The sequence below is a fragment of the Schistocerca americana genome, chromosome 11, assembly GCF_021461395.2.
Source record: "Schistocerca americana isolate TAMUIC-IGC-003095 chromosome 11, iqSchAmer2.1, whole genome shotgun sequence".
NCBI classification, from domain to species: Eukaryota; Metazoa; Arthropoda; class Insecta; order Orthoptera; family Acrididae; genus Schistocerca; species Schistocerca americana.
In genome coordinates this window covers 185177213-185189956 of record NC_060129.1, presented here as the reverse complement: position 1 = coordinate 185189956, position 12744 = coordinate 185177213, and the positions used below count along the sequence as shown (strand labels likewise).

At 42.8% G+C, this 12744-nt stretch overlaps 1 non-coding gene across 1 annotated transcript; it reads right to left on the bottom strand.

The window, feature by feature from the left end:
* Window positions 1-257: 257 nt before the first annotated feature.
* Trnat-ugu lies at window positions 258-331 on the bottom strand. Its single transcript has one exon. It is a non-coding gene; the product is annotated as a tRNA-Thr (tRNA).
* Window positions 332-12744: the final 12413 nt, after the last annotated feature.

The window sequence follows — 12744 nt, the reverse complement described above, 5'->3', positions numbered from 1 at the left end:
TGATTCATATGAAGGTGTTTTTTTTCAAGCCAACTACAAGCTTTTGTGCCACTCAACAATGACACAGGCATATGATGTGCTAAGGGAAGTATATAAGTGAAGCAGAGGTGAATGGGGAAACATTCAATCAATATGAGCTAGAAATGGAGAAATCCACGATATAAGTGAATTTGACAGAGCATAAAATTTCGATGAAATCCAGACCTTCACCTGCTTACAGGCATTGATAAATATCAACGGGGAGAGCTGAAAATGTGTGCCCTGACCGGGACTCGAACCCAGGATCTTCTGCTTACATGGCAGACATTCTATCCAACTGAGCCATCAAGGACACAGAGGATAGTGCGACTGAGGGGTCTTATCTCTGGCATGCTCCCCGTGAGACCTACAAATTTAAAAAGGGAAGTTTATATGCCAATTAGCTCTGCAAATTGTGAAGAAATTGATGAAATGTATGATGAGATAAAACAAATTATTCAGATAGTGAAGGGAGATGAAAATTTAATAGTCATGGGTGACTGGCATTCGAGAGTTGGGAAAGGAAGAGAAGGAAACACAGTAGGTGAATATGGATTGAGGGTGAGAAATGAAAGAGGAAGCCGCCTGGTAGAATTTTGCACAGAGCATAACTTAATCATAGCTAACACTTGGTTCAAGAAGTATGAAAGAAGATTGTGTACATGGAAGAAGCCTGGAGATACTAGAAGGTATCAGATAGATTATATAATGGTAAGATGTAATTTGGGTGAAGGTCATGGTTGAAGCACGCTCCAACATGGTAATTGGATGTCTCTATAGGCCCCCTGGCTCAGCAGCTGTAGTGGCAGAGCAACTGAAGGAAAATTTGGAAAATATTTTGAGTAGATTTCCCAACCATGTTATAGTTCTGGGTGGAGATTTTGATTTGCCAGATATAGACTGGGAGACTCAAACGTTTATAACGGGTGGCAGGGACAAAGAATCCAGTGAAATTTTTTTAAGTGCATTATCTGAAAACTTCCTTGAGCAGTTAAACAGAGAACTGACTCGTGGTGATAACATATTAGACCTTATGGTGACAAACAGACCTGAACTATTTAAAACAGTTAGTGCAGAACAGGGAATCAGTGATCATAAAGCGGTTACTGCAGCGATGATTTCAGTCGTAAACAGAAATATTAAAAAAGGTAGATAGATTTTTCTGTTTACCAGATTGACAAAAAGCAGTTTTCAGAGTATTTGATAGCTCAACACAAAAGTATTGTCTCAAGTACAGATAGTGTTGAGGATTAGTGGACAAAGTTCAAAACCATTGTACAATATGCATTAGATGAGTATGTGCCCAGCAAGATCGTAAGAGATGGAATAGAGCCACAGTGGTACAACAACTGAGTTAGAAAACTGCTGTGGAAGCAGAGGGAACTTCACAGCAAACATAAACATAGCTAAAGCCTTGCAGACAAACAAAAATTACACGAAGTGAAATGTAGTGTGAGGAGTGCTATGCGAGAGGCTTTCAATGAATTCGAAAGTAAAGTTCTATGTACTCACTTGGCAGAAAATCCTAAGAAATTTTGGTCTTATGTCAAAGCGGTAGGTGAATCATAACAAAATGTCCAGACACTCTGTGACCAAAATGGTACTGAAACAGAGGATGACACACTAAAGGCCGAAATACTAAATGTCTTTTTCCAAAGCTGTTTCACAGACAAATACTTTACTGTAGCTACTTCTCTAGATTGTTGCACAGATGATAAAATGGTAGGTATCGAAATAGATGACAGAGGGATAGAAAAACAATTAAAATTGCTCAAAAGAGGAAAGGCCACTGGACCTGATGGGATACCAGTTCGATTTTACACAGAGTAAGCGAAGGAACTTGCCCCCCTTCTTCCAGCGGTGTATCTACATCTACATTGATACTCCGCAAGCCACCCAACGGTGTGTGGCGGAGGGCACTTTACGTGCCACTGTCATTATCTCCCTTTCCTGTTCCAGTCGCGTATGGTTCGCGGGAAGAACGATTGTCTGAAAGCCTCCGTGCATGCTCTAATCTCTCTAATTTTACATTCGTGATCTCCTCGGGAGGTATAAGTAGGGGGAAGCAATATATTCGATACCTCATCCAGAAACGCACCCTCTCGAAACCTGGCGAGCAAGCTACACCGCGATGCAGAGCACCTCTCTTGCAGAGTCTGCCACTTGAGTTTATTAAACATCTCCGTAACGCTATCACGGTTACCAAATAACCCTGTGACGAAACGCGCCGCTCTTCTTTGGATCTTCTCTATCTCCTCCGTCAGACCGATCTGGTACGGATCCCACACTGATGAGCAATACTCAAGTATAGGTCGAACGAGTGTTTTGTAAGCCACCTCCTTTGTTGATGGACTACATTTTCTAAGCACTCTCCCAATGAATCTCAACCTGGTACCCGCCTTACCAACAATTAATTTTATATGATCATTCCACTTCAAATCGTTCCGCACGCATACTCCCAGATATTTTACAGAAGTAACTGCTACCAGTGTTTGTTCCGCTATCATATAATCATACAATAAAGGATCCTTCTTTCTATGTATTCGCAATAGTAGTAGTAGGTCTCTAGAAGAGCGCAGCATTCCAAAGCATTGGAAAAGGGCACAGGTCATCCCCGTTTTCAAGAAGGGACGTCGAACAGATTTGCAGAACTATAGACCTATATCTCCAAAGTCGATCAGTCGTAGAATTTTGGAGCACGTATTATGTTCAAGTATAATGACTTTTCTGGAGACTAGAAATCTACTCTGTAGGAATCAGCATGGGTTTCAAAAAAGATGATCGTGTGAAACCCAGCTCAGGTTATCCATTCATGACGCCCAGAGGCCATATACACGGGTTCCCAGTTAGATGCCGTGTTTCTTGACTTCCGCAAGGCACTTGATACAGTCCACCACAGTCGTTTAATGAACAAAGTAAGAGAATATGGACTATCACACCAATTGTGCGATTGGATTGAAGACTTCCTAGATAACAGAACGCAGTACGTCATTCTCAATGGAGAGAAGTCTTCCGAAGTAAGAGTGATTTCAGGTGTGCCGCAGGGGAGTGTCGTAGGACCGTTGCTATTAACGATATACATAAATGACCTTGTGGATAACATCGGAAGTTCACTGAGGCTTTTTGCGGATGATGCTGTGGTACATCGAGAGGCTGTAACAATGGAAAATTGTACTGAAATGCAGGAGGATCAGCAACGAATTGACACACGGTGCAGGGAATGGCAATTGAATCTCAATGTAGACATGTGTAATGTGCTGCGAATACATAGGAAGAAAGATCCTCTACCATTTAGCCACAATATAGAATGTCAGCAACTGGAAGCAGTTAATTTCATAAATTATCTGGGAGTAGGCATTAGAAGTGATTTGAAATGGAATGACCATAGAAAATTAATCGTCAGTAAAGCAGATGCCAGACTGAGATTCATTGGAAGAATCCTAAGGAAATGCAATCCGAAAACAAAGGAAGTAGGTTACAGTACACTTGTTCACCCACTGCCTGAATACTGCTCAGCAGTGTGGGATCCGTACCAGATAGGGTTGATAGAAGAGACAAGGAAGATCCAACGGAGAGCAGCGCGCTTCATTACAGGATCATTTACTAATCGTGAAAGCGTTACGGAGATGATAGATAAACTCCAGTGGAAGACTCTGCAAGAGAGACGCTCAGTAGCTTGGTACGGGCCTTTGTTGAAGTTTCAAGAACATACCTTCACCGAGGAGTCAAGCAGTCTATTGCTCCATCCTACATATATCCCGTGAAGAGACCATGAAGATAAAATCAGAGAGATTAGAGCCCACACAGAGGCATACCGACAATCTTTCTTTCCACGAACAATAAGAGATTGGAATAGAAGGGAGAACCAATAGAGGTACTCAAAGTACCCTCTGCCACACACCATCAGGTGGCTTGCAGAGTACGGATGTAGATGTAGATGTAGAAGACAGAGATTTAGGAACCATGTTTTAAATTATAAGACGTTTCCAGGGGCAAATGTGGACTCTGGCCAGGGTTCTTCCATGTAAACAACCTTCTTCCATGATTCTTGGACCAAGTGTTAGCTATGATTAAGTTATGCTCTGCGCAAAATTCTACCAGGCGGCTTCCTCTTTCATTTCTTGGCGCCAATCCATATTCACCTACTATGTTTCCTTCTCTCCCTTTTCCTACTCCCGAATTCCAGTCACCCATGACTATTAAATTTTCATCTCCCTTCACTACCTGAATAATTTCTTTTATCTCATCATACATTTCTTCAATTTCTTGGTCACCTGCAGAGCCCGTTGGCATATAAACTTGTACTACTGTAGTAGGTGTGGGCTTCGTGTCTATCTTGGCCACAATAATGCGTTCACTATGCTGTTTGTAGTAGCTTACCTGCAGTCCTATCTTTTTATTCATTATTAAACCTACTCCTGCATTATCCCTATTTCATTTTGTATTTATAACCCTGTATTCACCTGACCAAAAGTCTTGTTCCACCTGCCACCAGACCGAGCGGGGTGGCGCAGTGGTTAGACACTGGACTCGCATTCGGGAGGACGACGGTTCAATCCCGCGTCCGGCCATCCTGATTTAGGTTTTCCGTGATTTCCCTAAATCACTCCAGGCAAATGCCGGGATGGTTCCTCTGAAAGGGCACGGCCGACTTCCTTCCCCATCTTTCCGTAATCCGATGAGACCGATGACCACGCTGTCTGGTCTCCTTCCCCAAACCAACCAACCAACCAACCTCCTGCCACCAAACTTCACTAATTCCCACTATATCTAATTTTAACCTATCCACTTCCCTTTTTAAATTTTCTAACCAACCTGCCCGATTAAGGGATCTGACATTCCATGCTCTGATCCGTAGAACGCCTGTTTTCTTTCTCCTGATAACGACGTCCTCTTGAGTAGTCCCCGCCCGGAGACCCGAATGGGGGGCTATTTTACCTCCGAAATATTTTACCCAAGAGGACACCATCATCATTTAATCATACAGTAAAGCTGCATGCCCTCGGGAAAAATTACGGCTGTAGTTTCCCTTTGCTTTCAGCCGTTTGCAGTACCAGAACAGCAAGGCCATTTTGGTTAGTGTTACAAGGCCAGATCAGTCGGTCCAGACTGTTGCCCCTGCAACTACTGAAAAGGCTGCTGGCCCTCTTCAGGAACCACATGTTTGTCTGGCCTCTCCACAGATACCCCTCTGTTGTGGTTGCACCTACGGTACGGCTATCTGTATCGTTGAGGCACGCAAGCCTCCCCACCAACGGCAAGGTCCATGGCTCATGGGGGGGACGACTTATCTTAGAAGATAGATTAAGGAAAGGCAAAACCTATGTTTCTAGCATTTGTAGACTTAGAGAAAGCTTTTGACAATGTTGACTGGAATACTCTCTTTCATATTCTGAAGGTCGCAGGGGTAAAATACAGGGAGGAAAAGGCTATTTACAATTTGTACAGAAACCAGATGGCACACTGAGCAGATTCAGATGGATGTAGGTTACAGTAGGTACTGGGAGATGAAGAAGCTTGCGCAGGATAGAGTAGCACGGAGAGCTGCATCAAACCAGTCTCAGGACTGAAGACCACAACAACAACAACATGTTTGGCACACATTGTTAACTGTGGGGCTCCCCAGAAGTGGGTGCAGGATCTTTGAGACTGGACTGTGGAGCAGTAGAGATGTGTAGCCCAGACAGAGGAATATTGTTTCTCATTACAACAGGTCAATGGTTGTGTCTCGATATGCTGTCATTAGGGCAGAAACTGCTCGAAATGTGGACCATGCCACGGATACCGGCCGGTGGCAGAGGGCTCATCTGATCGCCTTCACAAAAATTCTCTATTATTTCACTATCGGACAGTGCAGGGAAAAAACCAACACCTATATATTTCTCTGCAAGCTCTGATTTCTCGTAATTTCTCCATATGTAGGTTGGTGTCAACAAAACATTTTCACATACAGACAGTCTCCCCTCCCCTCCCCCCAACCCCCCCCCCCCCCCCTCGCCCCCCACCTATCATTCCTTAGTAATGAAAACATGCTGCCCTGCTTTAAACTTTCCCAATGTACGCCATTAATCCTAGATGGTAAGGTTCCCGCACTGTGCAGCAGTACTCCAAAAAGAGGATAGACAAGCATAGAGTAGGCAGTGTCTTTAGTAGATCTGTTGCATCTTCCAAGTCTTCTGCCAATAAAATGCAGAATTTTGTTCACCTTCCCCACATTTTCTATATATTCTTTCCAATTTATGTTGTTTGCAATTGTAATTGATTGGTATTTAGTTGAATTTATGGTCTTTGGATTTGACTGATTTATCGTGTAACTGAAGTTTAAGAGTTTACTTTTAGCACTCATGTAGATGACCTCTCACTTGTTTAGGGTCAATTGTCAATTTCTGCACCATACAGACATTTTTCTAATCTGCAGTAGTAATAGAAGGCACCATGACAGCAGTGGCCTATGTGCACATTATAGTGGATCACGTGCATCCCTTGATGGCTGGTATCTCCCCTGACAGTCGTGGCATCTTCCAGCAGGGTAACAGTCCATGTACACTCTTGCTCATAAATTAAGGATAATGCTGATACATGGTGAAACAATTCCCTGGTGGGCGATTTGCAGGTTTAAATCACCTTGGGCTATGACCGTGTGGTGCATTTGACCCGCAACTGTCGCACGGTGGCGCTGGCAGTAATCCACATACACAGAGGTGTGTTGGTGCATGTCAGAGTACGGTGCAGAGAGTAAGCGTGCAGATTTTTTCAGACGTGCTAATGGTGACCAAGTGTTGAAAATGCCGCAAAGAACATACATTGATGACGTTATGAGGGGTAGAATACTAGGGCCACTGGAGGCTGGTCAAACACAGCAGGTCGTGCACGGGCCCTCCGTGTGCCACAAAGTGTGACCTCGAGATTATGGCAACGATTCCAGCAGACAGGAAACGTGTCCAAGCGCTACAGTACGGGACGTCCACAGTGTACAACACCACAAGAAGACCGATATCTCACCATCAGTGCCCGCAGATGGCCACGGAGTACTGCAGGTAGCCTCGCTCGGGACCTTACCACAGCCACAGTTGTCTCCAGACACACAGTCTACAGACGTCTGAACAGACACGGTTTATTCACCCGGAGACCTGCAAGGTGCATTCCACTGACCCCTGGTCACAGGAGAGCCCATAAAGCCCGGTGTCAAGAACACAGTATATGGTCATTGGAACAGTGCTCCCAGGTTATGTGCACGGATGAGTCCAGATATAGTCTGAACAGTGATTCTCGCTGGGTTTCCATCTGGTGTGAACCCGCGACCAGATACTGATCCCTTAATGTCCTTGAAAAGGACCTGTATGGAGGTCGTGGTTTGATGGTGTGGGGTGGGATTATGATTGGTGCACGTACACCCCTGCATGTCTTTGACAGAGGAACTGTAACAGGTGAGGTGTATCGGGACCCTTTTGCACCAGTATGTCCACCTTTTCAGTGGTCCAGTGGGTCCCACCTTCCTCCTGATGGATTATAATGCACGGCCCCACCGAGCTGCCATGATGGAGGAGTACCTTGAAACAGAAGATATCAGGCGAATGGAGTGGCCTGCCTGTTCTCCAGACCGAAACCCCCATCAAGTGTGTCTGGATGCTCTCGGTCAACGTATCGCTGCACGTCTTCATACCCCTAGGACACTTCAGTGGCTCTGACAGGCACTGGTGCAAGAACGGGAGGCTAAATCCCAGCAGCTGCTCGACCACCTGATCCAGAGTATGCCAACGCATTGTGCTGCCTGTGTACGTGTGCACGGTGATCATATCTCATATTGATGTCGGGGTACATGCGCAAGAAACAGTGACGTTTCATAGCACATGTGTTTCGGGACGGTTTTCTCAACTTATCACCAATACCGTAGACTTACAGATCTGTGTCATGTGTGTTCCCTATCTGACTGTGCTACTAGCGCCAGTTTTGTGTAGTGCCACGTTCTGTGGCACTACATTCTGGAATTATCCTTAGTTTATGTGCATGACTGTATAAAGCACAGTATTGTGCTACAGCATTTTTAGGAGCATGATAGTGAACTTACCTTCATTTCTTAGGCACTAAATTCGCCTGATAGGAAGCCGACAGAACACACCTGGCATGCTATCGCACACCAGCCCTGTACCCACAAACCACTGACGCATAATTTACGGGACTTGCTTGACCTGTGCCTAGATATCTGTTAACACATATTTCCAGAATTTTACTGAGGACTCACTGAATCCATACTATGCAGGATCACTATCGTACTGTGTTCCAAAGGTTGACCAATAGGCTATTAAGCAGGTGATCATAACGTTTTTCTTCATCAGTGGATATTCTATGCACCTACATCCACACTCTGCCAACCACCGTGAAATGCATGGCAGAGGGTACGTCCAACTGTAGCTCGTTCCACTCACATAGGGGGTGTGCGAAAAATGACTGTTAAAATGTCTCTGTACATGCTATAATTAATCTAATATTATCTTCATGATCCCCGCAGGAGCAATATTTAGGGGGTTGCACTATATTTGTAGCATCATCATTTAAAACTGGTCCTTCAAACTTTGTTATCATAGTTTCTCAGGACATGTACCGTCTGTCTTAAAGAGTCTGCCAGTTAAGTTCTTTCAACATCTTAGAGACACTCTCCTGCAGGTCAAACAAACCTGTGACCATCTCTGTATACATTCTGTACAAGCAGTTAGGACTTGTGAGTGGCTGTCCAGGGCTGATGTTGAATGGTAGAACAGAAAATTAGTCAAAATAAAAAGAATATTTTTCAATGTAAGGGACACACAAGGCGTGCATGAATTACGAACTTAACAGGTGTAAGCCAGTATAGGAGGTCAAGCAAACTAAAGAAACCAGGCAGCAAGAGAGAAGAAAATTCAGAGAATCTGCATTTGAAGCTGATTGCCAAACGATTCTACTGTCACCAACATACATTGTGTGTAAGGATCGTGAAGATAAGCTTCGACAAATTAGGGATCATACAGAGGCATACAGACAACCATTTTACGCTCGCTCTATTTGTGAGTGGGACAGGAAAGGAAATGACTCTTAGTGGTACAGGATACCCTTCGCCTTGCACCATATGGTGACTTCTGGAGTATAAGGGTAGACACAGATGTAAGAGAAGGTTTGTTGGGGGAGAGAGAGAGAGAGAGAGAGAGAGAGAGAGAGAGAGAGAGAGAGAGAGAGAGAGAGAGAGAAGAGGCTGTGTTCTGCAATGTAGAACCTTCCAGGGTCCAAACAAGTGACTTTCCTCCCACGCACACTACTGTGTGAATTCACTAGCAACTTCAACAGACAGCTGTCGGCAGTTTTAACCAGACAGAACTGCCTCATTTCCGAAAAGCAGGCAGCTTCAGTCATGTACACACATCCAAAGTTGCTTTGCGAGTAAACTTGTAAAGACTTGACTGTCGTCTTTAAAATAATTTTTTTTACTAGTTCCCTAAATATTCCCTGACAGGCTGCCACCTTGTACAGTTCACAGTCCCTGCTAGTCCTACTTGGTACAGATCCCACACACTTGAGCAATATTCTAGGATCCGTCATGAGTGATTTGTAAGCAGTCTCCTTTGTAGACTGATTGCACTTCCCCAGTATTCTACCAATAAACTAAAGTCCACTACCTGCTTTACCCATTACTGAGCTTATGTGACCATTCCACTTCATATCCCTACTAACAGTTACATCGACATATTTGTATAAGTTCATCAGAGCCAACTGTTAGTCACATATATTACAGTCATAGGATACATTCCATTAGAACTACTGACAGCCTTGGGAGAGCCAGTCCTGACAAAACTCTACTATCTGGTGAGCAAGATGTACGAGACAGGCGAAATACCCTCAGAGTTCAAGAAGAATATTATAATTCCAATCCCAAAGAAAGCAGGTGTTGACAGATGTGAAAATTACCAAACTATCAGTTCAACAAGTCACAGCTGCAAAATACTAATGCGAATTCTTTACAGACGAATGGAAAAACTGGTAGAAGCCAACCTCAGGGAAGATCAGTTTGGGTTCCGTAGAAATGTCGGAACATGTGAGGCAATACTGACCCTACGACTTATCTTAGAAGAAAGATTAAGGAAAGGCAAGCCAACGTTTCTAGCATTTGTAGACTTAGAGAAAGATTTTGACAATGTTGACTAGAGTACTCTCTTTCAAATTCTGAAGGTGGCAGTGGTAAAATACAGGGAGCGAAAGGCTATTTACAATTTGTACGGAAACCAGATGGCAGTTATAAGAGTCGAGGGACATGAAAGGGAAGCAGTGGTTGGGAAGGGGGTGAGACAGGGTTGTAGCCTCTCCCCGATGTTATTCAATCTGTATATTGAGCAAGCAGTAAAGGAAACAAAAGATAAGTTTGGAGTAGGTATTAAAATCCACGGAGAAGAAATAAAAACTTTGAGGTTCGCCAGTGACATTGTAATTGTGTCAGAGACAGCAAAGGACTTGGAAGAGCAGTTGAACGGAATGGACAGTGTCTTGAAAGGTGGGTATAAGATGAACATCAACAAAAGCAAAACAAGAACAATGGAGTGTAGTCAAATTAAGTTGGGTGATGCTGAGGGAATTAGATTAGGGAATGAGACACTTAAAGTAGTAATGGAGTTTTGCTATTTGGGGAGCAAAATAACTGATGATGGTCAAAGTAGAGAGGATATAAAGTGTAGACTGGCAGTTAACATCGAGTATAGATTTAAGTGTCAGGAAGTCGTTTCTGAAAGTATTTGTATGGAGTGTAGCCATGTATGGAAGTGAAACATAGATGATAAATAGTTTAGACAAGAAGAGAATAGAAGCTTTCGAAATGTGGTGCTACAGAAGAATGCTGAAGATTTGATGGGTAGATCACATAAATAATGAGGAGGTATTGAATAGAATTGGGGAGAAGAGGAGTTTGTGGCACAACTTGACCAGAAGAAGGGATTAGTTGGTAGGACATGTTCTGAGGCATCAAATGATCACCAATTTAGTATTGGAGGGCAGCGTGGAGGGTAAAAATCGTAGAGGGAGACCAAGAGATGAATACACTAAGCAGATTCAGAAGGATGTAGGCTGCAGTAGGTACTGGGAGATGAAGAAGCTTGCACAGGATAGAGTAGCATGAAGAGTTGCATCAAACCAGTCTCAGGACTGAAGACTACAACAACAACAACAGGATACTATGTCTTTTGTTCATTTTGCGAAGTGTGCAGTTTTACATTTTTTGACATTTAAAGCAAGCTGCCAATCACTGTACTATTTTGAAATCTTACCAAGGTTAAACTGAATATTTTTACAGCTTCGTTCAGACTGAACTTTATTGTACCTCTGCAAAAAGTCTGTAGTTACTATTAATATTGCCCGTAAGATCATTGATCTATAACATAAACAGTAAGGGACCCAATACACTTCCCAGGAGTACTCCTTAAGTTATTTCCACATCTGTTGATGACTCTCCATCCAAAAAGTCTACGGTGACTCGTTCCATGTCCAAGCAACACTTCTGCACTAATGATCTGCATGATAAGTGTAAATAAATAAAGGACCTACACCCACATACATACTCTGCAAACACCTGTATAGTGTCGAGAATGAAATTTTCACTCTGTAGCAAAGTGTGTGCAGACTTGAAACTTCCTGGAAGAATAAAACTATGTGCCAGACTGAGACTTGAACTCCAGATCTTTGCCTTTTGGGGTTAAGTGCTCTACCAACTGAGCTACCCAAATACGACTCACGGTGTACCCTCACAATTTTACTACCTTCCAAACTTCACAGAAGTTCTTCTGCAGACCTTGCAGGGCTAGCACTACTGGAAGCAAGGATGTGTATAGTGTATGGCAGTGGGTAGTTAGTATGTTATAGGATTTCAAAAAAGCTGTCAGCTTAAGTTCATTTCCAATTTATTTTATAGGCTACCAGTTTCAGTAACACGATACACCATCATCAGGCCCTAAACAACAAATTTACAGCAGCATTAACAAGAATTACATAGAACAACGATACTATCCATTGATACATGAAATCATACTTACCATTATGTGACACTCCTAGTTTTGGCGTTGGTCCAGTCTCCTGTATACCTTGAACACTATTGGTACTTTAACCTAAATAGTGACCATTATTTTACTATCTTATGTGATTTGTATCAATTTTATCCATTATAAGCTGTTTGGTTCCCACAATATTTGACTACTTATTTCTGATTATATGACTGTTAGCTTGCACATTAGACTGAGATATCTACTTAATACATCTTCAATTACAAGATACAGGGCACATCTACCTTGACAGAGATGACTTTGGTTATTGGTATCTGAATAATTTGCAACTTAGACCAAGAATGAGGTCTACATTTGCACAATTTAATCAGACAGTTTTAGTTTTTCATTATTGGGGATACTGTCCTATGTAGCCACTTTGTTTACTTGTTTTGTAATGCATATATGCCTACTTAGATCTCTTCAGTTATATAAATCCTGAGGTATATAGCCTTCCTTCAAATGTAGGCTGGTTGGCACTTTACTTATTTCTGGTTCTTTACTTCATGAGAGTACAGTATACACTACTCTACTGTAATCATCATTCTGATTAAAGGCTTCTGTTTATGTCAGTTTGCCTACGCAAATGGCCAAGTTTTGTAAATATGTCTATTTCGGGACAGTACAAGTATACTTTACTTCACTGTATTTAGTAATGATGTTTGCAACATATCTT